The 25,079-nt window shown below is 38.8% G+C and overlaps 1 protein-coding gene across 47 annotated transcripts in view; it reads right to left on the bottom strand.

Annotated features, from left to right (window-relative positions):
- The window catches only part of Ptprd (protein tyrosine phosphatase receptor type D), a 629,514-nt gene that overhangs the window by 483,773 nt on the left and 120,662 nt on the right, over nucleotides 1–25,079 (bottom strand). For 45 of the 47 annotated variants that reach the window (XM_047523756.1, XM_047523776.1, XM_047523766.1 and 42 more), the window contains exon 1: nucleotides 15,056–15,348. The exons of 1 other annotated variant lie outside the window; for it this stretch is intronic. The gene's annotated coding sequence lies outside the window, so the exon portion shown is untranslated. Of the gene's footprint in view, nucleotides 1–15,055; nucleotides 15,349–15,373; nucleotides 15,393–25,079 lie in introns of those variants that run through there. One more of the 47 variants, XM_047523758.1, reaches the window with a different exon arrangement.

Below are 25,079 nucleotides of genomic sequence, written 5' to 3'. Positions count from 1 at the left end.
GGAAAATGTCTCCAAGTATATGTACTTCCATAGGTACTGCAGATCCTCTTTGGTAAATAAATAAATACATTTGTTTTATATTTATGCAAACAGGCTTTTAAAAAAAAATAAGAGACATTGCATGGTAAAACATGTCCTGCTGGGCATGGTCATGCATGCCTATAATATCAGAGGCTAGGGAGGCTAAAACAAGAGGATCGCAAGCTCAAAGCCAGTTTCAACAATTTAGCAAGGCCCTAAGCAATTTAGTGAGATCTTGGTCTTAAAATAAAAAATAAAAAGGGCTCAGTGGTAAATGGCCCCTAGGTTAAATCCCCTGTATGGGGGGAAAAAAAAAAATTATTATGTCCCAAAATGTGCTCAGTATTGTATAAATAAAATACCCCAACAAAAACCTTTATATTTTTTTAAAACTATAAGCATTGCTTAGTACACAAGTTGAGTGTACTCCTAAGTAACTGCTTTCAAAACCCTTTACATTTCAAGAAACTGTTTTTGCTTTTGATTATAAAATTGAAGGTACACATCTAAAGCCCAGAACTGATTTTAAAACAAAAGCAAAAACCAAAAAACCTTACCTTCAACTACTGCTGAATAAATATGCTTTCTAAATCATATTTTAAATAAAAATCACTTCTTGACACAACAATAGTAACAATGAAAAAGAAAATCTACATGCAAAATGCAAACCCAAAGAAAAACACCAGGACCTGTGATATTCCCTGAGGAAGGAGATAGAACTTATGATGTGAGAGGAAAAGAGAAAGGTGTTTGGGAAGAATTACCTCCAGCCTGTGACCAAGAGAGAGACTAGGTAGGAGAAAGGTGGCTGCTTCCAGGAGCTGTAACCAAGTCACATCGCTTATATCCCTCCTCCTTCCCATGGCTGTTCTCTTTTACAGCTCTACCGAAACCTTAATCCAAGCCTTTAACGCTTGCCTGGGGAGCAGAGAGGCGGTGGAGAGACCGGGTAGAGGCAGTGGGCTCGGTTCTCTCTCCCCTGCCTCTCCTTCCCACAAGATTGTCCCTCGTGGAGTCTGGAAGCCTCTCATCTTCCCCAGATTTCTCCAAATGACTTCTAACAGGTTATTCTGATATATGCTTGTCAGCATTAATTAACAAGACATTGGATCGGCTTGATCACTGACAAAATTTAAAAGCACAATAATAAAACAAAAGGGCAGTAGGAAAGATGGGGGGGAGGGGGAGGGGACGGGGGCAGTTGGGCTGAGCATTTGCATCTCCAGTATATCCTTCACCTGCCCGGTCTAGCCAGCCTCACAAAGGCGCATCTGCTCTGCTCTGCATATGGAGATTGCAGATATCAGACCTATCCAGTTTGCTTAGGACAGCCCAGTCTACACTACTGTTCCATAAAAAGCGTCCTCATTCTCTCACAGCATCCGGTTTGGATGTTAAATTATATGATCATCCTACTGAGCCTGTTCTTTCAACTACATGGCCTCTCCTTACCTTAATTTCTCCCACATAGCTAAAGACAAAGGGGCTAAAGACAAAGATCACTTGGAAGGCAGGAGAGAAGCCACTCTGGGGAATTTGCAGAGAGAGATGTAGTAGAATTGATAATGCTTGATTCGTTTCCTTGTTTGATTTCCATGGGAAGAGTATTTCTCCACATTGGGCTGATACACATATTTATCATTAGACACAAAGCACAGAATCTGCTATCAGTTCACTTTCCTTGAGAATGAAGTTAATTCTGAAACAGCATCTTTCACTTACATCTGGCTGGTATATTCTTTCCTCCTAAGATCCTCCTACCTATGCAAATGTTGTGCCTTTATTTTATTTCCCATGTAACCTTGCACAAGATCAACTGAAGTTTCAGAACCATAAGCACACCGTGCTGTCCAATACAACTTTGTGCAATAATGGAACTATTTCATGTCATAGTTATTCTTCCTGATGGCTAATAGCTACATGTGGTTTGGGGCCACTTGAAATGTAGCTAGCACGACTGAGTTTTTAATTACATTCAACTTTAATTAAGTAATAAGGAAATTTGGTTTCTTAAATTAGAAAATTAGGATAAAGATCTGTCTCCTGTTGTTTCCTTTGAGTCTTGATGAGAAAAGTCACTAGATAATTCATCAGGGCAGATATTGTCTATTAAAGGAAATTTCTCCCTCTCAGAGCCATCAATGCATTGGTCTGGGCCCTATTTCTGGCACTATAACATGACTGGTGTCCAGCACAGAAAGGACTGTCCTTGGGTCCCACGAGGTGTAAAGTGAACTCTCTTCAATTCTTGGGGTCTTAATTTCTTCAGGGGGTCAAAAATTCATGTGGTCAAATCTAATGTCCTTTCTACCAACTTTGAACATTTCCCATTGGCTACCTGAGAAACGACCACCATGACAAAGCAGCCAAAATGGCCCATTCTGCCATCAGAAATGTGTTGGTTCTGATCTACAGATATGGGGACAAGGGTAATGTGTCAGTCCAGTATGTAAATATTACCAAAGGAAAACAAAGTTTAATATTTAAGAGATCATTCACTTCCCCTTTACCCATCCTATAAGTAATACCATGTATATATACATCACCATGTGTCTTTTCTGTAAAATGAAAAGATTACTTTGAAAGACACAGAAAAGGTAACAAGCCTTTAAATACGCTTATTAAAAAGTCTTATTCACATTTATGTTACCTTTACTTAGTATACTTTTTAAAAAATATGAACAAATCACTAAGTGAATAATTTGGTGGTATACTCCTTAAAGGGTTCTATCTGCTAAAAATGTCCTGAAATTAAATATCATTCAAAATGAGGCCAAGATGATGCATATTTTTAAAAATTTCTCATAGAAACTAACCATCTGTATAATAATCCATTGTCTGTTCTATCAAGGTGATTTATTAAGGATAATGAAGCATATGATTTAATAGCTGCCACAAATCCTTTTTCAAGTAGGATGGGTATAAATAATACAAAAAGATGGTCCAATAATAGTCAAATCCTAACGTAAGAACTATTCTATATGCTGGGTCACAGGAAATTACATGGACTCAATTAACTGCAGAGTGAAGTGAAAAGTGGCTGTACACCCTCTCCTATCTTAGAATTATTACTATTATCACCATTATCATTATTATTAAAGGGACCTGTGAGCTCTACCAGCATGGTAGAATCTGAGTGGGTTTCCATATAATAACATAAAGTTTTCCACTTGAGAATGAAAATTATTCCAGCATGCATTTTTCAAAACTTTAAAAATCCAGATCTCTGAAAATTGCCAGTGCAAACTTCAGTTGGCAGCTCATCCTCACATCCACACAGTTCCTTGTATCCAGCAGAGTTGACTGTAATGAATGCCTAATGGGGGAGCAGGTTAATTAGTAAAAGGCCTCTGAAATCCATGCAGGAAAAAATATATATATTTTTAAGAAAAAAAAATATATATATATGTATATATAAAGTAATATATATATATATATATCTTAAGTAATGAATATATATATGCACATATATATTATAAGTATATATCACAGTCCTGGGTTCCTGTGAGACCTGGTTCCAACATTTACCATTACTCATACCTGCGAAAAGTTTGTGCCACCAGTTGTCAAAAGGTTATTTCCTTTGGTAGCAAAGCTTTCCTTAGGGCTACTTCCATGAAGCATGAAAACAAAGTCACAAAACAATACACACCATTTGAATGCAGTATCCAACCATTAGCTCTTGTTTGCCAACTGACAAGCTCTTCTCCTGACTATCTCTGCAAACAGTCAGGTCTTTACAGGGCCTTATGTAACCAGCGAGGCAAATTTTTAACAGGAAATACAAGCAGTCTTACATGCCAGCTGTTTGGCATGAGCAGACTGCCTGGCTGTGCCTCACAGGCATGGCACAGCCATTCATTGATAAGCTGGCACAGCCAGTCCTGTCCCCAGGCCACCCAATGAGTCCATCTAAAATAAGATTAGATGCTGCAAATCCTAGTGTTCAAGTAACACTGGGATTCAGAAAATGTCCATGGCTCAACATAAACAAGGGGCTGATATGTGAGACATATGCTGCCTTCCCAAAAAATGTATGTTTCACCAGATGCATTTACCACCGACCAGAATATTTCCACACTGCAGTTCCTACTGCTCTTGCTCTTGTGAGGCTGGCTTGCCAGAACTGAGATCAATTTTATTAGATACCATTAGTCTCTGTTAGGGCGGTCATTTGAATAACAACAGATTGGCAAGTATAAAACTAAGGCACCTGTTGTACATTTGGCAGCCTGGATGAGGCCCCTTAAAACGAAAACAAATAAGAGCTATAATCATGCCAGGCAATGGCTTTTGGTTCAATAATGACCATGTGTCAGAATTAAGTGCATCTGGGAATTCCTACCACAGCCAGATGTAAAGGCAGATTTGTCTTGTCTAGTGGCATATGAGTAGACACACACAGTCTACTCAGATTTGGCTTTGTCTTGATTTGGTAAGAAACTAGGTAAGTGAACTAAGCTCAAATGAAATAAAATTAATTACTGAAGAGCATCTGACAACAGCATCATAAGCCGCCAAGTCTAAATGTACGGGGCCTAAGATTGGGGCCATGAACTAATCACCTGACTTTTCTGGTTATGCTAACTTATTCACAGAACATTCACCTGCATTATCCCAATATTACTACTATGTGGATCCAGGCCATGAACTAAGAGCTGGAGATAACACTGTGAATAAGACAATGACCTTGGACTCAAGCACTCATAATGAAACAGACCACAAATAAGCGATTGCAATGCATTATAACACATGCTATGTGTAGATGTGTAGAATTCATTCAGTGTTCTTTTAGCACACAAAGTAGAATATCTGGGCTGCGGAGGAAGGAAAGGGTTCCTGGAAGGGTTGTCAGTTATGACGCAACCTGAAAGAAGAGGTAAGAAATGGAAAAGAGGGGGACAGACATTCACATGGAAGGAGAGTGTCCAAAATTACAGTAGAAAGTAGAGAGTGGTGCATCTGAGAAACAGCAAATATTTCAATGTGGCTCTAACAGACCTCTGTTGGGTGGGGGGTGTTGAATGAGAATGGTAAGATGGCTAGAGACAGGACAAAGGTCAGGTGCCTCCTGCTAAGAAGTATTTCCTGCTTTATACAGAGGGGAGTGAAGAGTGACTGGAATATCTAGAATATCAAATTCAGGTTGCATTTTGATAATAATAAAAATGAGATTAAAATAAACTTAAGCAGTACCTGACTATGCATAGCAGCATTTATTAAATTTGTCACTCTTAATTTATAGATATTATTTTTAAAAAGCATTTATTAAGAACCTATGAAAGAATTCTCAAGACAACATAACCCAAAGAAAGTAGCATATCCTGTTCCGTGCTTCCAGGAAATTATGCTGAGAACTCAACTTATAGAAAAGTATGTGGCTACATAGGCCAGTGTTTCATGTGAGAAGTATTTTAGAAATCTGGGTTGGGGGGCAAACAAACAAACAAAAAATCTTAAATGTTAATATAAGAGCCACAGAAGAGAAAAAAAGAAAAAACATTTTCCATGTACCTTTATTTTATGTACCATATCTGATTTAAAACTTCAGGGTGCCTTATTGTTGGAGAAAAGATAATTTTCCAATTCATCAAACAAATGTAACATCCTGTATTTTATTATTTATAAAACCATAATTAATCAGAAATAGTCTCCTGAGACCTTAACAAAAAAATAGGTTAAGTGAAGAAAAAATTTAATCAAATCCCACATCTGTTATTGATAATTAAATTATCAGGTGAACAATGAAAACAAAATATTTTGGAAGACATGATAATGGACAAAAGTTGCCCAGATAAAATTGCACAGGGCAGGCTGCCAAAAAAATAGGGTGTGTGTGTGTGTGTGTGTGTATCAGTCACTTGACAAAATTTCATTTCTTTGATAGGCAGGCACTCTTCAGATATTCCTATGTTTCTCCTTAAGAAAATGCTTTTGATTCCTTAACTCTTAGGCAACTAGGAAACACCAGCCTTTGTGATCTTAAAGACTGTTTTAGGTGGAGCTACTTGTTTAACCCCTTCTGCTCCAGAACTGATCCCAGAGCTCAGGCAGTTGTGTCACTGGCCTGAAAGCATAAAATGTTAGTGCTGGAAGGCAAATGCAAAAAAAGGATCATCTAGTCCAAACCCCTTTGGTAAAAAGTTGTATTTCAGTGGCTCAAGTTCCAAACAGAAAAAGGAAAAGAAGAAACTCTACAGAAACAGTCGAGGGAAAACCTACATAATCCTTAAAATTTCTTCTAAATTTGTGTCAAGAAAACAACATGCCATTGGGTATTCTTGTGTGGTATATGTGAGATAAATTTTTTAAAAAATTATGTCAGGCACAGAATGAGAAGGTTCCGAATAGAGATGATATAAATTGAGATGCTAGCCAAACACAGTGGCACTTGCTTACAATCCCAGGGACTTTGGAGGCTAGGACAGGAAGATCACAAGTTCAAGGTCAGCCTCAGCAACTTAGCAAGACCCTATCTGAATAAAAAATCAAAAACGGTTTGGAAATGTAGCTCAGTGTTAAAGTCTCCCTGGATTCAATCCCCAGTCCAGAAAAAATTTAAAAAAATAAAAGTTATGATGCTAATAATGCTTGACTTAAAATTTTCTCCCTAAGTCCCATCTTTATTATACCTCTATTTCAATCCTGGGCAAATTACTTAACCTTCCCATGGATCAGTTTCCCTTTCTGTAAAATAACAACCTAAAAGCTCTAATTTGCATAGAGTGTTATTTAGAGATCATACATGATATTGAAAGTAAAGTACTGAACAGAATGCCTGGCACGCAGTAAGTGCTCAGTAAATTTTAGTGACTATACCACATTGACTGCTATTATTGTACCTGTGATATCAAGATATTAAAGGAAAAATTTTCCCCATAAAGGAATTTTGATTTTTACCTATCTCAGGGTTCATAGCATCATCAAAGGTTTCTAATGAATAATTATTCCTTGCATTCATGATTTCAATTAAATTCAACTCGAATCTCTTTAGTTCCTATCAGTTCAAGAAAGGACACAGCACTTGAGCTGTGCTTTAGAAAATAAGATGAAAATTAAGACAATTTCAATGTAAGCAAGTTAGGGCGGCTGATAAGGAGAAAAAGGGAATTCTAGGAACGGTCATGGTAGAATCAAAGAGATGCCCAAGAGCAGACAGACTCCTCGATGTTAGCACAAAATCCAATACTACACAATCACAGAGCACCTCAGGCTACCATGAAAAGGTTGAATATGCAAATTAGGGTTAAGCTGAAAGGGCTGAAATTGCTTTGCTGGGTATTGAGCACTTAATTATGTAGACCTGAAAAGTTTGCAATTCAGAAAGCAAGTTTCTAATAAGAATGAAAGAGAAGTAATGAGAAACACAAAGACCACACAGGAAGTTATACAGGGAGTGCTAAGTATTTAAACATAAGGTAAAGTTAGAAAGGGAGAGGAAGTGATAAAGTGAAGAGATTACAGGAGAAACTACAAAACCTAAGGGGAGTGAAAGGAAGAAAACAGAAAGACAGTAAAGGGATAAGTTACATAGTGAGGCAGGAAGAAAAGGGAAGTAGACATGACTATGGATGTTGGACAATATTTTAGGTCTACAAATACAGGGTCAACTCTGAAATAGTTTGCCATATAGAACAGTCTTGTACTTCTTAATCATATAACAAGTCAATAGCATTTTAGGTCTGGTAAACTTATTTTTACGGTCCTCTATGGAGACATTAGTTCCATGATAAGAGGCTAGGACTATCCCAGCAGACAATATAGGCAGAGAATAGGAGAAGGCTAAGAACACAACCATAATGGAAGAGTTTAGAATGAAGACTAGAAGTGAAAACACTACAGGAAAAGGGAATTCAATGTGGAAGAAAATGAAGAGTCAAAGAAGGAAGTCAGAGGAGCAACTTGCATCCATGGGATATTTTCAAAGGAAGATGCTTCCAATATTTCAGTCATCTAGAGAAATACAGTTCTTTCCCAGAAACACAATCTTTTCCCAGAAAAAAAGTAAAAAACAATTACATAACTAATGAGTAGACTTAGAATATTTAAGATACTTCCAATAGATTATTACTCCTAGTTAGCCTAATAATCCTGATAGACCCAATTAAAATAAAATATAAAGTCAGGAATCTGAAGAATCACACTAAGCTATTTCAACCAGAGAAGTCTAAATTGGTGGCTATGGTTTGTTCTTCTTTTAAAATCCTTTAATAATTTTTCAATTAAGTTCCTACTACAAATAATTGGAATATGTTTTCACAGGAAGTCCTGGATCTAATTATACAGTAAAAGACAATCTAGCATACATTCGATATGTCCCTTTCATGAAATGGGCATCAGAAAGGGGACAGAAAAAATTTTTATTTTAAACATTGAAAACAAAAGTCTCTAGGACCTATAATGGGTTACTGGATCAGCATTGATGTGTGTAGTCTAATTTCTCCCTGTGATATTGTACTGGCAGATCTTAGGGAGAGACAGAAGGCAGTAAATTCCTATCCTCCATCAATACATTTGACCTCGGAGCAAACCCCACAACTGGCTACAGGCACCCACCATCCATCACTGCTCTTGATACCTGATCCTTCAGGAAAGGACAGCTGCACTGGGCAAAAGGCTAAGCAGCTTTCTAAGATGCACTACCAGTGAGGGGGGGCAGGGCACTTCTTTTTGCTTCAGTATTTTTATTAACTGCTTTTCTAAACATTTCTTCCTCCAAACTGCATCTCCACATCAACTGTCTTCAGGAATCTATGAACACATTCTTGACTTTAAAAAAAATATGCTCTCTGTGTACATTCTAGGTAAAATCAGTTCTAGCTTTTCCTTTGAAAGCTGTCTGAGATAAGTAGTGTACTGTGGCATGCTAACACGCACAGACTTCAAAGAACACGTTGGGCTGGAAAAGGCTGTTCCAGAATCTGTAGTAATTACAGCAAGTATACAACAGAGTGCCAGTAAGTGTACACACGCACCCCTATTCAACAAATACTAATTGTAAATCAGGTGGTGGTAATTTAGAGCCAATAGTTGAAGAAAGCAGATCTTCATTAGTAGAGACCAGTGTTTTAAATATAGTATGTCCATCACAGACTACTATGTTCAGTAAGTTTTTAAATTTAAAATACAAAAGAAGACAAATTCTTATTATCAAATTTAATCTTCATCCCAAGTATGGTCATTCTCTCCATTTTACAGATGATAAAACTGAGGCTCTGGGCCAGGGTCCTGAGTCAGTGGTAGAGTGCTTGCCTAGCATGAGTGAGGCACTGAGTTCAATTCTCAGCACTGCATATAAATAAATAAATGTCCATTGACAAATAAAAAATAAAAAAACCGAGGCTCTAAAATGTGCTATCACAAGAAATAATAAGATGAACATTTAGATCTTCTTTCGGCAAATTTATGTTCTTTTCACTGGAGCATAAAAAGAAAATTGGTCTATACTGTGTAAAAGAAGTTCATCTACTAAAGATAAAAAAGAAGTTTCTTGTACTTGTGATCCAAAGATTACAGATGATGTTTGTATACATCTTAAGGTACAATTTCTCCAGATCCCAAAGCCATTCTGAGAAACACTGTTTTCTAAACACAATTCACAAATCTCAATTTAGTTAGCTACTGCTATATTAAAAAGCTCAAAGGCTGCTAAAAAAAAAAAAAAGACAATTAAGATTTTATAAATTCAATCAATCTCATGAAACTGACAGATTTACGAAGGTTAAGTCCAGTAAATAGCAATGTGGTAAAGGTCACAATGCTTCTGACATTGTTATCTGAATGTCAAAGAAGAACCAAAGTTAAGTAGCATTTCTGTTCAGTGAATTCAAAGAAATCAAAGAAAGCCTGGGCTCAAATGGTGCTCTAGCTCTTACATTTTGTTTGGAAATGCTGAAGGAGCCAGAGGGGTCTGCCACATAAATACAACAGTTTGCAAAGGAAGGCAAGGTTTGTTTGCTGCAGGTGGAGAGGGAGGAACATTAAAGTTGCCTCAATACTATTTGCCTACTGATATCCTTGACCTACCAGCTTACAGACAGCACAAACTGCCTTATCTTTCCAAACAGTCAGCTCTTTCACTTATTATCTATAAAAGAATTTGATCTGGGGGACAGAAAAAGTTAAAAAGCCATGAAAAGGCGCATTTTATTTTATTTTTTTTAATTTTCAAAAGGCTATACACCAACTGACTAGTTTTGGTATAGTCCCGTTAAACATATCTAAGCATCAAACAGAAAATAATGAACAGAAAGCTACTGAATTATTTTGAGAGGGAAGAGGAGGAACATTGCAGGTCTCATTTTAGTCATTTTTCCCCCTGAATTTTTTAACCCTTTAAGGAGTGTGGCAGTATACGTGAACATAATATTTACTCTAATGTCTAGCTATTAAAAATATTTTATAAGTAAAATGCTAAGAGAATACAAAGTGATTGCTGATTATAGGGAAGCACAGGTAATTTATTAAAGGTGAAATGAGAGACATAATACTTTAATTTTATGAAATACGTGTTGTAAGAATGTTGTTATCATTAATGCTTCAGTCTCACATTGTTGTCACAGCATTATTATTTAGGTTCATTAGATCAGAGACGACTGTAATATGTAAGCATTTGCTCTTTGACCTTTCCAAGGCTTTCCAAGACACAAAGGAAATATTGAACTTTTACATCTGAAGCTATGATTTCACATAATTAACAATCAGTGAGAACACGTCATGTATTCTTCTAGCTCTTATTCTTAAGGGTTTTGATTATGGAGAGCTAAAATTCATTTCTATTTGTTTTTAAAAGAGGGAGATTCTGGACACTTTCATTGTCAAAACAAATGTAAGCCAAGGATGGCATTTTAGTAAGTGTGACCAACTCGTGATTAGAAGCAAATGAGATTATCCGTATCGGAAATATGAGCAAACAAACCTGTCCTTTGGTAGAAATGTCACTGTGCTACAAAATTACAGCTTCTTAAACAAGTGATGCTTGTTGGAATGAAATTTACTGACAAATCCCTTCTAAGCAATCTTCTTCCACATTATCAGATTTCTTCAGTTGATGTGCTATATGGGAATCCTCAATCTTGGCGTTCACAGAGAGAACTTTTCTCTTTGCTCTTTCTTAGTAAAATACTGATAATATAAAACAGATTTTTTTTAAACTCTGATTTTGCTCAAGGTTGCAATTTGCCTCTATACCATCACAAAAGTAGCTTCCCTCAAATATTTTCTCAAAAAAACTATACAGTACCAAGATGAAGCAAAAGTATATAACTTCCCAAGGCAATAAGATTCAGAGTAAAACAGGCTTAACACATTAACTCATTTGCTCAGGCTCACCTTCAACCAAAAACTACTATCCCTTTAAGAAAATAGAAAAAGATAAAGCATTCTTTGAATAGTCTGGGTAAACTTAACAACTGTATTTTTATATTTAGCACTTTACATTTCTGAGCTTGTAACACAAATCCTAAAACTATATTTTATGGCCACTAAACTAAGTACACTATATCAAAGGCAAAGTGCATTTTCAAGATTCCCAGAAATTTTGGGGAATTAAAAAGGTGCCATAATCAAAGGTTATATATACAACTTTTGAAGATATTAACCTTAGGTCTGATGCTTTTAGGATCACAAGTTAGAGCCCAGAGACTTCAATTCTGGACTACCCCCAAACACACAATGAAACTGGTGAAGAGTGGTTTTAAAACAAAATCACCTTGAGGAATTCATCTTTCTTAAATTGGCACTTTACATATATAACTGTGTTAATGAATTCTTATTTATCCATAGAATCTTCTTAAATACAGAATTGTTCAATGGCTAGATATATCAAGTTTGGCCTGAAGGAAATCCAATATGCAAATACTTTTAGTGTGCTCTTACAAATAGGCACCTTGTCAGTTTGAAAAAGTGAAAATCAACAAAAGAACATTGTAAGTATACTTGACCTTATTGCCCAATGTCTATCAAGATTGGCACAGCTGGTCGATTTCAAATTTGTGAAACTGACACTTAAAAATGTGTAGTGCATCTTTAGTCCATGTCCCTCAAGTGCTGACTAAACTGTAGTCACCGTCTTAGATTCTTCTTCCATACAAACTTGCACAGTACTTACAAAGCTAGTTTAATCACATCATCAATCTATGACTATACTTCCCTTAAAGTAATTCTGCTTCATTTATCTTTTAAACCCTACATTATGCAAATAGCACCCTTATCAATCCAATAAGGGAAAGTTATTAATGCTCTCTCTTACCATACACTGAGAAACTGGGATCACATAAGAATTTGCACAAATAACTCTTCCTTTTCTATTTTACACTCTATGAAAAACCCCCCTTGCACCACCATAGAGTCTGGAGACGCCTAAAATAATATTCTTGAAATATCCTTCAATCAGTGTCTATGATTGATATGAGAGCAGGAGTTAATGTATTAAAAGAAAACAAAAAAACTTGAGGGATGGTCTACTTGATCTTTTTTTTTAAATGTCTCTCTAGGAAGGGTTTGCATTTGCGATACCAGGATACCTCCTGGATATAAGAACAGTTATACAGGCCCCTAGTGGCTTACCAAATAGCAGCAGATGAGGGAATTCCAATTCAGTTCTCCACTTTGAGATATTTTGGTTCTAAATGAGTGTCAATCTTAAAAAGCAAACCAAAGCATTGCATTTAATACTTCAAGCAGTTTTACATCTATAGTTATCTGTCATAATGCATAAATATTAAAATATATTGCTGCATTTCATTACTTTACTAACTACACAACTGCTCTGGCCCAAGTAGAATTTGTGTTATATAACCTCCACAATAAAATGGTTAATCCCTCTATCCCTTTACATGTCATTTTATTATAAAAGCAATACATTACTCAAGTATATTAAAATATATTAGAGAAAGACACTTTTCCTATTTGAATTGCATTCCTATCAGATCATTATTACTGAAGGCTTTATGTTAGTTCACTATTTAAACTGAGATACAGATAAAAACTAAATGCCACTTTTACAGTGCTAGAACTCTAAATGTATTTCCCAACATCAGCCAGTGAACTCATATTGTAGTGTAACTATTTAAAAAGATTTACAATTAATAACACCCCTTAAGTCCCCCATCCTCTTGCTGTCTTTCCTTCACAAAAGAAAATTTCAGGCAGGCACATTTACAGCTTTTAGCAATTTTTAACTGGACACAATCTGACAGCTGAATTCATGAAACTGACCAGCTTGTCAATTTCACACTTTGAAAGTACAATAATAGCTGATAGCATGAGGGTGAATTTAAGAAATCTGTCACAGAATTGCTGGCTCCATTGAAAAGCAAAGTACAGTACATAATTATGGGAGGTGGGAGGTAGGGAAAATTTTATTGTCCATTTAGGATATCTGTTTCAAGAATTCAGACCTGAAGCATTGAAAATATGTTCTCTCTTTGCTATAATAGCCATCTAAGGCATCTTATCAAATTTGTTTTAAAAATAAATATATCTACAAAGCATGTTTCTGATCATCATCATATTACCTATAACATCATCTTTAAATTGATATCTAAAGATTCCTTTAAATCGGAAGGTTGAGTCTTGGCACATCACACTGTTTTTTTACTCAAGTTGAGTGGTTGGTATGTGCACTTTGAAACAGAAAGAATAGTCCAAATGGTTGGTCAGAACTATCTATGGTAGAACTCCCCATGGGTGAGCTACAAGATGGTTATAAAGAATACACCAAAGGGTAAAGTCCACATTGGTAACTCTGTAGATCCAACAGCCAATGTGTCTCAAATCACTAGCAGTTACTAGTTACTAAAAGGCTCAAAATGTGTAAGCTGCCCTTTAAGTCACTGGCACTGTGTCTCTGACATGTGTAAAAAAAAATAATAATAATAATAACAACAGCAACAACAACAACAACTTTAAGAGGAAATGCAGGGAAAGTAATCTCTCAGGAATCTTCCTAGGTACTTAAGATCCAAACTGTAGATTGGGCTAGGGGATCACTCTAGGAAATTTAGAAAACAGAGGAGACATTTGGCAAATAGTATACCGGGAGGTGAAATGGAAACAATACAAGCAGATTGTGATAGCCCCGGTTTTGAAGAATGCAACTACTATTTGAAATCATAGAACACCCAATTAATGAAAGCCAAGCTCACAGTTAGTGTTCAAGATTTCTTTTTAAGCTTAAGAAAACTGATTTCACTTGTTAATGTTTTTAAGTTAAAATCAATGTCGCAGAGAAGCAAAGCAAGTTTTCCATATGCCTATGTAAAAACTACAATAAATCTAAAAGAAAGCAAAAATATATATATATATATATATATATATATATATCTTGGGTTTGTTCTTGGCTTTCTTTCCAAATTGTTTCCTACAACTTCAACTCTTCATTATAAATTATGCGTTCCCTTCCTTATGGAAAGAGTGTGTGTGTAAGTACACCAGATTCCTGTGGCAGAACTACGAGCTTTGATTCTGCCGTGGAAAGGTCTCCAAAACAATCCCCCTCCTCTATGGCAGCCGCGTAGACTTTGATTCCTGCTATTTCTCCTTCTCCCCACTAGTTCAGAGGAAAGAAAGAAAAAGAAATCGCCCCCTCACCATAATCAGCCCTCCTTAAAACAGTAATCTCTGCCTTTAAAAAATTACATATATATATAATATGAGGTGGCAGAATCCCTGAGTAAGGTCGGAATGCCCCACCGCTCCCTGTTTTTCCCTAATACTACGCCCACCCTAGGAGGAGAGGAGGAGGGTCGCACAAACACACAGACCCTGACACCCCCATTCTCTAGAATCGCCTCTTTCCAGGGTCTGAGGTTTCAGGCGAGAAGTGAACCATGCAGGGGAGGACCTCTGCCCGAGGAGGTTCAGGAGAAGAGCAAACTGTGTGCGCTCCGGCGCCCGGGCGCTGGGCTCGTGGACGCGGGAGCGTGTCGCTCCGGCCCGGGAGGCGCCGGCAGCCGGGGTTGGGCTCAGGGCGATCCCGGCGCAGCCAGAGGGGAGGACACAGAGGGGCGGACCGGTCAGGCAGGGGACTTACCTGGTCATGTTGGCTCCGGGCAGCCGCCGCCACCGCCTCCCGCGCCGCCACCAGCACTTTGCTCCAGCGCCTTCGCGCCCCGCCACGGCCGCGCAGCCTGCGCCTGCCCGCGCCGCCGCCTCCGGGCGGCCAATTTAATCCCGCCGAGCAGCGGCCGCCGCCGCGGGAGCCCCCCTGATCGCCGCCGCCGCCGCCCAGCCCTGGTGCGGCCAGCCCAGTCCAGAGCGAGGAAGTGGAGGAGAGTCAGCGAGTGAGTCCAAAATCCCGAAATCCAGCATCCAAGGGAGCGCGTCCCCCCGCCCTCCCTCCACCCCTTACCCCTTCTCCTCCTCCTCCGCCTCCTCCTCCTGTTCCCGGGCCGTCCTCCGGCCCTTCAGAGCCCGCGGCTTCGCGGCGGTTTCTCCTCCTCCCGCTCCTCCTGCTCGCCCTGCGCCCGCTTCTCCTGCTGCCTCTGCCGCCGCTGTGTGGCTCCTCTCCCTCCTCCTCCTCCTCCTCCTCCACCTCCTCCTCCTCCTCTTCCTCCTCCTCCCGCTCCTCGATGCTCCGCCGCTCGCGGCTGGGGGGTCCGGGGCCGCGTCTCCTCTCCTCCCTCCGCCTCTCCTGTTTCCTCCTTCCTGCTGCTGCTTCTTTTAAACCAGATTTTTTGGCCACAAATAGCAACTCGACTGCCCCCCTCAGCGCCTCCCCTCCCTTCTTCTCTTCTTCCCCCCAAAAGTGAAGCGCACGCGAGGTAACCAGAAACTGAGGCCCACAGGGCGAAAGGGGAGGCGGGGAGAGGGGCCTCGGCGAAGCCTGGAGAAGAGCCCGAGCGAGCGGAGTCCAGGGCCAAGAGGTGGGATGGCCAGCCCAGCCCAGACCTTGGACCCGGCGTGAACCTGGTGGTTACTGTTGCAAGCGAGGTGGTTTGGTGGGGAAATTAAATGAAAAAGCTCAGGAAAGTAATTGGAAAGGCTTCTCTCTTTGTTTCCTTGACTGGGTGATTTCTAAAATCTTCATAACGTGCTGGGGATCCCACGGAATCGTTGTGCCCCAGCGCTAGGGTGTTGTGTGTGCGCGTTGCCTGCGCGAGAGTGCGAGTGTGGGTGCGTCCGGGCGCGGGGAGAGCCAGGCCCGCTGCGCCCGCTGGCGAATCCCTGAATCTGGATCACTGACCCACTGAGAGGGCCAGAGGGCTGGACGAAGGAGGGGCAGGCAGGAGAGCTGGGCTAAGGAGGCAAAACACACACACACACACACACACACACACACACACACACACTCTCTCTCTCTCTCTCTCTCTCTCTCTCTCTCTCTCTCTCTCTCTCTCTCTCTCTCTCTCTCTCTCCCTCTCTCTCTCAGAGGAGGGGGCGGGGTGACGTCACTCTTCAGCATCCATCCACCCGGTCAGAAAAGACCCTCTCTCATAGATTCACTCATCTCCTAGAGAGGCACACCCGGGCGCTTCCTGCTCTGCGTCCCGGCGCACAGGAGGAAAAAATTCTGGTCGCACCCTTTTCAGAGCTTTGATAATATAAGGAGCGTGCGTTGATGAGACACAGTTTGTGTCCGCCCCAGTTCACCTTGGCAGCCTCATTCGGGGACGCTTGTAGGATCCACTTTGGCGGCAGAGAGGGAGAAAGGGAAGCAGTGAATCCAAATCGTGGTGTAACAACTCTTGTTTTGCCTTCATGCTGTTCGCTTTTATGATGTTGGAAGTGCAGTGCTCCCCAGCTTCTGTGAAGGACAATATAAAACCCTCTCCCTAGATGGGAGCCCAGTTGTTGGCATACATGTTCTTTATCCACAGAACCCAAGGGTGGCTAAGGTGCCCTGTGTGGATTGATAACTAAGGGATCTCCATAGGATCTCCAGCCCCTTGGAGAAAGTCAACAGTTGCAAGCCGCCATTGGCAATTGACCCGTCAAAATTCATTAGAAACTTGGTCAGAAAGGTTAAATAAAGTAAAGCCAGGGCCTCCATCCACCTCCGTTGCTCATTCTGTGTTCAGGCCAGCACATACAGACAATACTTATTCCTGCAGACTCTAAGCTGTCTTCAAAAGAGCAAAGGTAAGCAGACCTCCTTATATTCAACCTAATGATCCTGCTTCCTCACTGCTGGCTCAAGCCACCCATGTGTTTCTACCATCTGCATGCTGTGCTCCTGAAAAGCACTGAAGGATTCGTCAGTAATCCTCTGCCCCCTGTGTGTTCCAAAAAGAAGGCACATCCTTTTAGAGTCTTGTTAAATGAAGTTTAGTTTTCCAATAAGTTGGAGGTAAAGGAGGAACACCCTGGCATGTCTCTTTTTCTTTTATCCTTTTTAATAGTCTTTTTAATAGTTAGCCTCATAGTGATATTCGGGAATAAACTTATTCCTGCCCAAGCTTTCCAGTCAGGTGTGCCCTGAGCAGGTATGATGGACTTCTGCTCCTTGTGCCCTTAGGATAGATCTAGAAATCTGACCCTCCTGATAAATGACTCCCATCCAAGATGTAAACTCCACCTTGGCTTTCTCATTGCCACATCCTCCCCTGATCCCATTTCCCTCATCCAAAGCAGAATATTAGAGGAACAAATTTTTTAAACCCTACTATTTCTCTGCATTTATCTTGGGTGGGGAGACTCACAGCCCTCTGCCTGCACATCTGACTTCATTTAAGAAGAATGCATCTGAGAAGCCTGACTTCTCTCTGGGAGCATAGTCTAGGAAATATCATCTTATTCCCCTGGTAGCAAGTTAGACTAGCTATAGCAATCGGCAATGATTGTTACCAAGGTGAGCAACAGCAGGTAAAAAAGGGGCCCAGACATCAAAGAAACAGAGAGGACAGTATAAGTAAAGGACACAAGCCCAACTTTTCTGACACCACGAGGTCCTCAATGTTCTTTTCCCTACTACAACTGAACATCTGAGACAAAGAGGTAAGGATCTAGGGCAGCAGCTAGAGAGTGTGAGCTATTATTATACAAAAGAGACTGAGAATTATTCAGGGTGATGCTGCTGAGGAAGGCGAGATAGACAAATAGAGGAGCCAAACTTTCTCTGCACATACGAGTAGAAGTGGGAGTAAGACTGCAGCCAGATACACATATATTAATACAGATTTGTAACCAAAGAGCACAGTGATGCTGTAGCATCTTATATAACTGTTTAGCATTTGGAAATTTTAAATCAAAGAACACCAGAGATGGACTAATTATCTGATAAAATCTTCTCAATTTGTATAGGTAAGGAAACTGAGTCCCTAAGGCCACCCACCTCTTTGGTGGCAGAAGTAAAGTAAAAACCTAGATATCATGACTCAGTTTCCCCTATCACATAAACTATTCCTTATCACCTCCAAGTTCTGGATCAAAGAAATCATTTTTCCAACTTATCAATGAGCAATAAATATAAAATACCTTAAAACTATAAATACATGGAGGAAAAAGAAGCAATAGGAGACATTTTCTTAGCTCCATTCCAGCTCTAACATTCTGTGATAAATAGCACACAGGAGCTTTGCTATAGCACAACCCCCTCTAGTGCATAATTCAGCATACGATGAGTATGAGTCTGTTTTGGACCTCATCCAAGGGAGTTAGTTCCTAGAAGTACTCAAAAGATTTCATTCTCATTTATCATGAAGCATCGTAAAAGAAGACTAAAAATAGTCATGATGACAATAATAGTAATCAATTGTTCCAGTTACATTATGTACTAAGCATCATGCTAAGCATGTTATCGTATCCCGCTTTTTTAAAAAAGGCACATCGTGCCTTTTATTGGCTTACAAATCTGGTGGGTCATGAATAATTTTTTCAAGGAAGGAAAAGTAGGAAAGAAATGGTTTTGATCATATGTTTAGTAATTACAGGAGAAAGTTTGAAAGCCACTGCCTCATCTCCAGTCTTTACAACTGCCTTGCTAGTTAAGTGTCATTAGTTCCATTGTATAAGTGAGGAATGAGATCAGACAGGCTAATTTGGCCAAGCTGACAACTAGCAAGTGACCAAACTAGAATTGAACTTAGATCCATTTAACTTCAAACTTTTATGTTTTTACTTCTGTAATGATGACAAATTATGAACTGAGGGATAGAATAAATTGTTGTTAATCATATTTTCTTGGTGAGGAGTACAGTGGTTTTTATTAAATTCGACTAGAATGGAGAAACAGAACAGTTCCAAATGACATGTTCTGAAGATAGTGAGTGGTGTCGTAAGGCACTAAAACACATATCTTAGACCTTTTCCCACAGGTGCTAGGTTGTACCTAACATACTTCGTTAATTTGCTGCTAAATGTAGAAATGTGAAATGGTTTGAATCTTTAAATAAATATATATCTCTGAAAGTGTTAAAATGTTTGAGTTTTCAAAATTAATTCATACAGGATTTCTCAGTAGCTTGCAAGGGAGAAAGATAGAAGAAATAGAAGACAATCCCTACACTGAACAATATTTTGCTTACTTGAGTGACATAAGATACACACATATAAAGACACACAGAAATAAAGTAATCCACCTACATTACGAAGAAGAAAGATGATCCATAAACTCAGGCACCATGCTAGCTCTTTGGACTCATAGTCCTATGAATTTTTCCTATAACATTGCATATTTAGGTGTGTTATTCCCATTCTCCAGATTTGAAAGCTCAAACTCAACTCTAAGAGATGATTTAAATGAGTGTCTAATCCTGATCTTTATGATTTTAGTGTCCTAGGCCCTTTTCAAACAGGTGGACTTCCAGCTGTTTAGAGGTTTTGAGACCTGCTCTGCAAATGTTCACACTATTCTGCATATGAAAGAAGTACAGTTTCTTTTTCACTAGAGCAGCATCTCTTTTTGCTGATAGGCAACGCTGTCCTCTTTAAGAAAAGACATCCCTATCTTTCTCTAACTAAAGACCTAGAAAAGCCAGGTCCTCTCTCTTGACTGCTCAGTTCGGCCTGCTGCATTTCAACCTCACCTGCAGTGTGTAGAGGACGTTATGGTACGATGCTATTTTCCATTGGCTCTGCTACTGGAGATTACAGCATGTGACTGTGACAAATGGATATTCCCATTAAATTCTTTAGTAGAGTGGGGCATTCCATTAACCATTGGCACCATCCCAACCCAAGTGAAACATTGGGTCATTTTTTTCTTGTGAGCAAGAAGTGAAGGGAGAAAACAAAGGATATACTCTAATTACCTTTCCTATTTTTTTTTTGTTGCATGCATTATGATAGCCGTATATTACAATTATTTATAATTAATATATGACAAGCTGTCAGCTAAAATTTAACAGGTGATTTGTCAAGAAGCCTCATTAACGCATGCATTAAGTACTGGCTTTCAGTGTTTCCTAACAATAAAATTGTGTCTTGGTTTTGTGTTTTTTTTTTTTTTTAATCTATACAGTTTAAACATTCAGAGGTCACTTATCTTGATATATTTGCAGCATTTTTTCAAACACAACTAACTATTGCTAACCTAAATGAGTGCATTGATATTAATGTCAGGTATAAGCATCTTTTCTTTTTTATCACTTTGTTTTAAATGTGAATGTTTTAACTGAGGAAATCAATGGCCTCTCATTTATTTTTAGGTTTTATTTCTTCATGATTTAAATACATTTTTAACTGATGTCCTTGAAAGAAAAGACAAAGCTGAATAGAAGGAAAGTAACTACAGTTACTTATGTTCCACTTTGCATTTGCATCTTACATTAGAGAACTCTGAAATGTAGGAATATCTTAAAATACAGAAAAAGATTAAGAAGTCACCAAAAAGCTAGTAATTAATCAACTAAGTAAAGGAAAAGTCTTTAGAGACAAAAAACAGATGAAGCAGGCTCCATTTTGCTGAGTGGTACAAGAAAGGGACACACGATGGAAATGAATCACAGATAGTTCCTGGGACAGGGAACAAGAGTCTTTGAAAGAAGGAAAATCTTGGTTTCAGTATCTGTAAGAATGTCCAAGACATAGGATATAACCTGAACCGAAGTTAAATTTTATACTAAAATTTTATTATTGGCTTCACAGCCAACCAAAGCTTGAACTTCTTAAGAGAATGATAGAAAAGTAAAGCAGCATTTGTTTTAAATTTCATTTGCACAAGCCTGACTCTTATCTTTTAAGACTAGGACATGCTGCAGGCTGTTAATGACTCGCAATCAACTACTGTAGAGGGTGCTGAACCTCCTTAATAAAAGAATGTGCTTCAAGATTCAATGGTTAGGAAGAGAGAAGAAACAAGAGTAAAATCCAAAGCCCAGCAGCTTTTCAAATCTTATAAGACTTCTGTGTCCACCAGCCAAGTTCAGGTTTCATGTTTTTCACAAGAAACCACTGCCACAGAGCTGTGAAATTATTTTATTTATTCATTTATTTATTTAGGTACCAGGGATTGAACCCAGGGGCTCTTAACCATTGAACCATCCCCAGTTCATTTTTATTTTTTAACTTGAGACAGGATCTTGCTTAGTTGCTGAGGCTGGGGCTTTGAACTCATGATCCTCCTGCCTCAGCCTCCCCAGGCTCTGGGATTATAAGCATGTGCCATCCCTCCTGGCCTGTGAAAATTTTTTTTTTTTTTGGGTGCTGGGGATCGAACTCGGGGCCTTGTGTTTACAAGGCAAGCACTCTACCAACTGAGCTTTTTCCCCAGCCCCCTGTGAAATTATTTTTAAAAGGTTTTTCTAATAAAGTTTCAGGAAATGATTTTCAGACACTGAGAAGCAAAGTACCACCAGTTACTCTCCATACAACAGGAAGTGTATCTCCATGCAGTTGGGTAATTACAGATGACCAGTGACAAACTAGTCATTGTATCCTGAACCAGAGTCCTACAAGTTACCGAATCTCACCTTGTTTCCCATACACAGCACTGACTCCATGTTCAGCTGTGGACAGTTACCCATGCATTCAAGGGCAGTTATCACAGTGAATACCACAAAGACATCAAGAATACAATCCTCCAGCCACCTTTTCTCTATCTTTGTCTTATACTTGTATACTTGTCTTATACTTCAGATATGCCACTTAATTTCTACTTGGTGTACATCGTGTAGTGTTCTCTCAGCTGTTCTCTCAGAGTAGGATTCATGTCTGATTGGAACTAAAAGCTCCTGTCAGAGTGCTTTAAGCATTGTAAGTACTTCATAAATATTTGAGAAAGTAAAGGAAGGGAAGGATGGAGATAGGAAGAAAGAAAAAGGAAATGAAATGATTGTTAATTGCCTATTTTATGTGAAATATCACTTACTTTACAAAGCTTCCTGCAGTCCATTAAACAGAATGAATCTACCCTGCCTCTGGGCTCTCATTCTTTTCTTTTTCCTTTATTTCCTACTTCTCTGTACTTTTATTGTACATGTGTGCACCCTATTAAGCTCTGAGCATCTCTACACTCTTTATATCACCACAGGTGTAAGCATATCTCAGAAAATGTCTACTGAATGAATCAATGAATGGTAAAATGTGCCTAATACCACTGTGGCTGGTTAAATGTCACTTTCCTATCATCTCTCACTGTGCCCATGCTGAAAGGTACAATTACCTACAGTTTGGTCAGATTTAGGTCTCACCAATCACAATACACACCAAAATGTCAGAAGGAATAATATAATCTGAATAGGAGTGTAGGGATTCACAGCTCCAGAGAATTCTGAATGAGAATAATTAGAAAGTTTCATGTTTTCCTACAAGATGGCAAAATAATTGATCAGTGTAGAAGGGAGGGGGATGCTTCATATGTCTAACTGGTACTGAACTTTTTATTTTTATTTAGTTACATTAGGATTCTCCCCACCTAAGAATATCTGTAAACAATATTTCCTATCTGATCATATAGTACCACAAGTCATCCTGACTTTCCAAACTCATTGGTCACATAGTAACATCAAACAAGCCTAGGGAGAGATTTTAAAAGGAAAACCAAAGACTATTTTTTTCCCCACATGTATGATTACCTCAAATACTCTATTCAAGTCAGTGCATGTTTTAAACATGTACCAAACTTGCTCAGTTATTAAGAACACAGAAAGTTCATTTTTCTAATACAAATATCCTTACTTTGTTCGACTACTACAGTAATAAATTTTTGCATATTCTGCTCTCAACCTTTTCCCTATTGGCAACAATTCATTCCCTACTATGCTGTCTAATTAACTTTAATAAATCTCAAGTTTGATTATGTAACTCCCATGCTCAAAAAATTCAGTGGGTCATGATTAAGTACGCACTCCACAACTAATCACAAATATTCTACCAACGTTCAAGACACATCACAAATGGAATGCCGCCTGAGCCCATTATTCCTTTCTGTATTTCAAATCTTTACTACCAATATCCTGAACTCCAATATTGTCAAAATAGAAGTGTACATTTTTTTTACTCAGCAGTTGCCCTATGATAACATGAGACTGACTACCCCCACCATTCCTAAAGCATCATCTCACCAAATACTCTTTCTGATGCATCTACCCACATATGAAAAATACTTTGAAACATCCAATTCTTAGAATCTCTTTCATGCTAAACATTCTACTGAAATTTACTAAAAGTTCATAGAAAACTCACCACTAAGATGTTTCATGGCTAGTGTTTTAGTTTTGATCCACTAATTGGAATGGCAAAATGCTACCAGTGTACGCATGCATGAATGGAGTTAGTGGGGATTTATGCAGACTTTTATGTAATCATATCTTGGTCTCTTAGTTTAATCATGCCTTCAAAAGTTCTTATGCTAGGTTACTATGTTTGTAAGGAGATCAAAGAAATTCTAAAAATTCTGAGTTAAGACCAATATGAAGAGCAACTAACTATGGAAACTTTTAACAATTTCTTTCTTTCCTTTTTGTATTCTTAACTCAGCTTTGCTTATTATCAATGCAAGAGATGAACTGACCTGGGACTATTAACGGTCTTTGACCTTGAGAAGCACAAAAGCCAATCAAGTCAGGCCGATTTTCATCTCTGCTTTTCTTTTGGCAAAGACGCCAAGGCTCATGTATCTGGTAACAGTCCTGAAAAGGGCTGATGTTCTTGTTAACTTTTATCCCTCCTTCAGAGGAACCTCCTGCCTGTTGAGACCCAAGCTCTAAATATCCTACTTGTACCAAACGGAGGTAAGAAGGAACAGGTGCCTGTATTATTCTTCCTTTTTATCCCTGCACACCCCCTCCCTTAGAGTAAAATAAAACAGGCTGTGTTCTAAGGCTCTGGATGTCATCACTGCTGAGTAGAGATAAGAAATTAGAGCAAGTGCTGAAAACTAAAATATTTTGTGAAATTCAATCCTACCTGTACCATTCATAACACATTAAAGTTATGTTTATATTGTTTTTCTCATCCTGTACCTCTGCCACAGGTCAACCCTTCTGCCTATGTTTTTTTCTAGATTGCAATCCTACAAGATCTTGATCAGAAGGGCTGGGTCTTATTTTTCTGTGTATCCCTGCAGAATGTCCTGTCCTAAGAGTGTATTATCGAACTTGATACAATTGAATCTTTTTGGAGGCCAGTGTTTTCTTTGAAACTAATGAAAACTTTATAGGGCATGAGCAAATCACAGTTTTTCCAGTTTCATATATTCTATCATGTGGTCTCCAGGGATCATACTCATATTTATCAAATCATGAGTCCAAATGTTTGGATTGTCAAACCCCTGGAACGGTGGTTCATAATCCTAACTGTGCATCAGCATATGTACAAATTTTTAAAATGTATGCCCATTCCACTCATACTAGCTGAATTGGATTCTCTTGGAGAGGGGCTTTCATATCTTCACTTTTAAATATTCGATTAATCTAGTTAGCCAAGGTGGAGTAACCTTGCTTTACAGCCATAGGAAACACAATTCGAAAATCACTGGACTAGATTATTTCTAAAGTTTTTTTTTTTTCCAGCTGTAGGAGTCTTTGTGAAAGTGCTTTTATTTTTTTATCAGTGAAAAACACATGACCCTTTGACCGAATTCCATTTTTAAGTAGTAACTACAAGTGAAATGCAGCCCAAATTTCTTACAGTCCTGCGGTGTTTTTAGCATTTGTTACTACTTAGTTTTCACGCAT

The sequence above is a fragment of the Sciurus carolinensis genome, chromosome 14 (genome assembly GCF_902686445.1).
Source record: "Sciurus carolinensis chromosome 14, mSciCar1.2, whole genome shotgun sequence".
NCBI lineage: Eukaryota > Metazoa > Chordata > Mammalia > Rodentia > Sciuridae > Sciurus > Sciurus carolinensis.
Note: the sequence above shows the minus strand (reverse complement) of the source record. Positions and strands in the feature narration are given on the sequence as shown.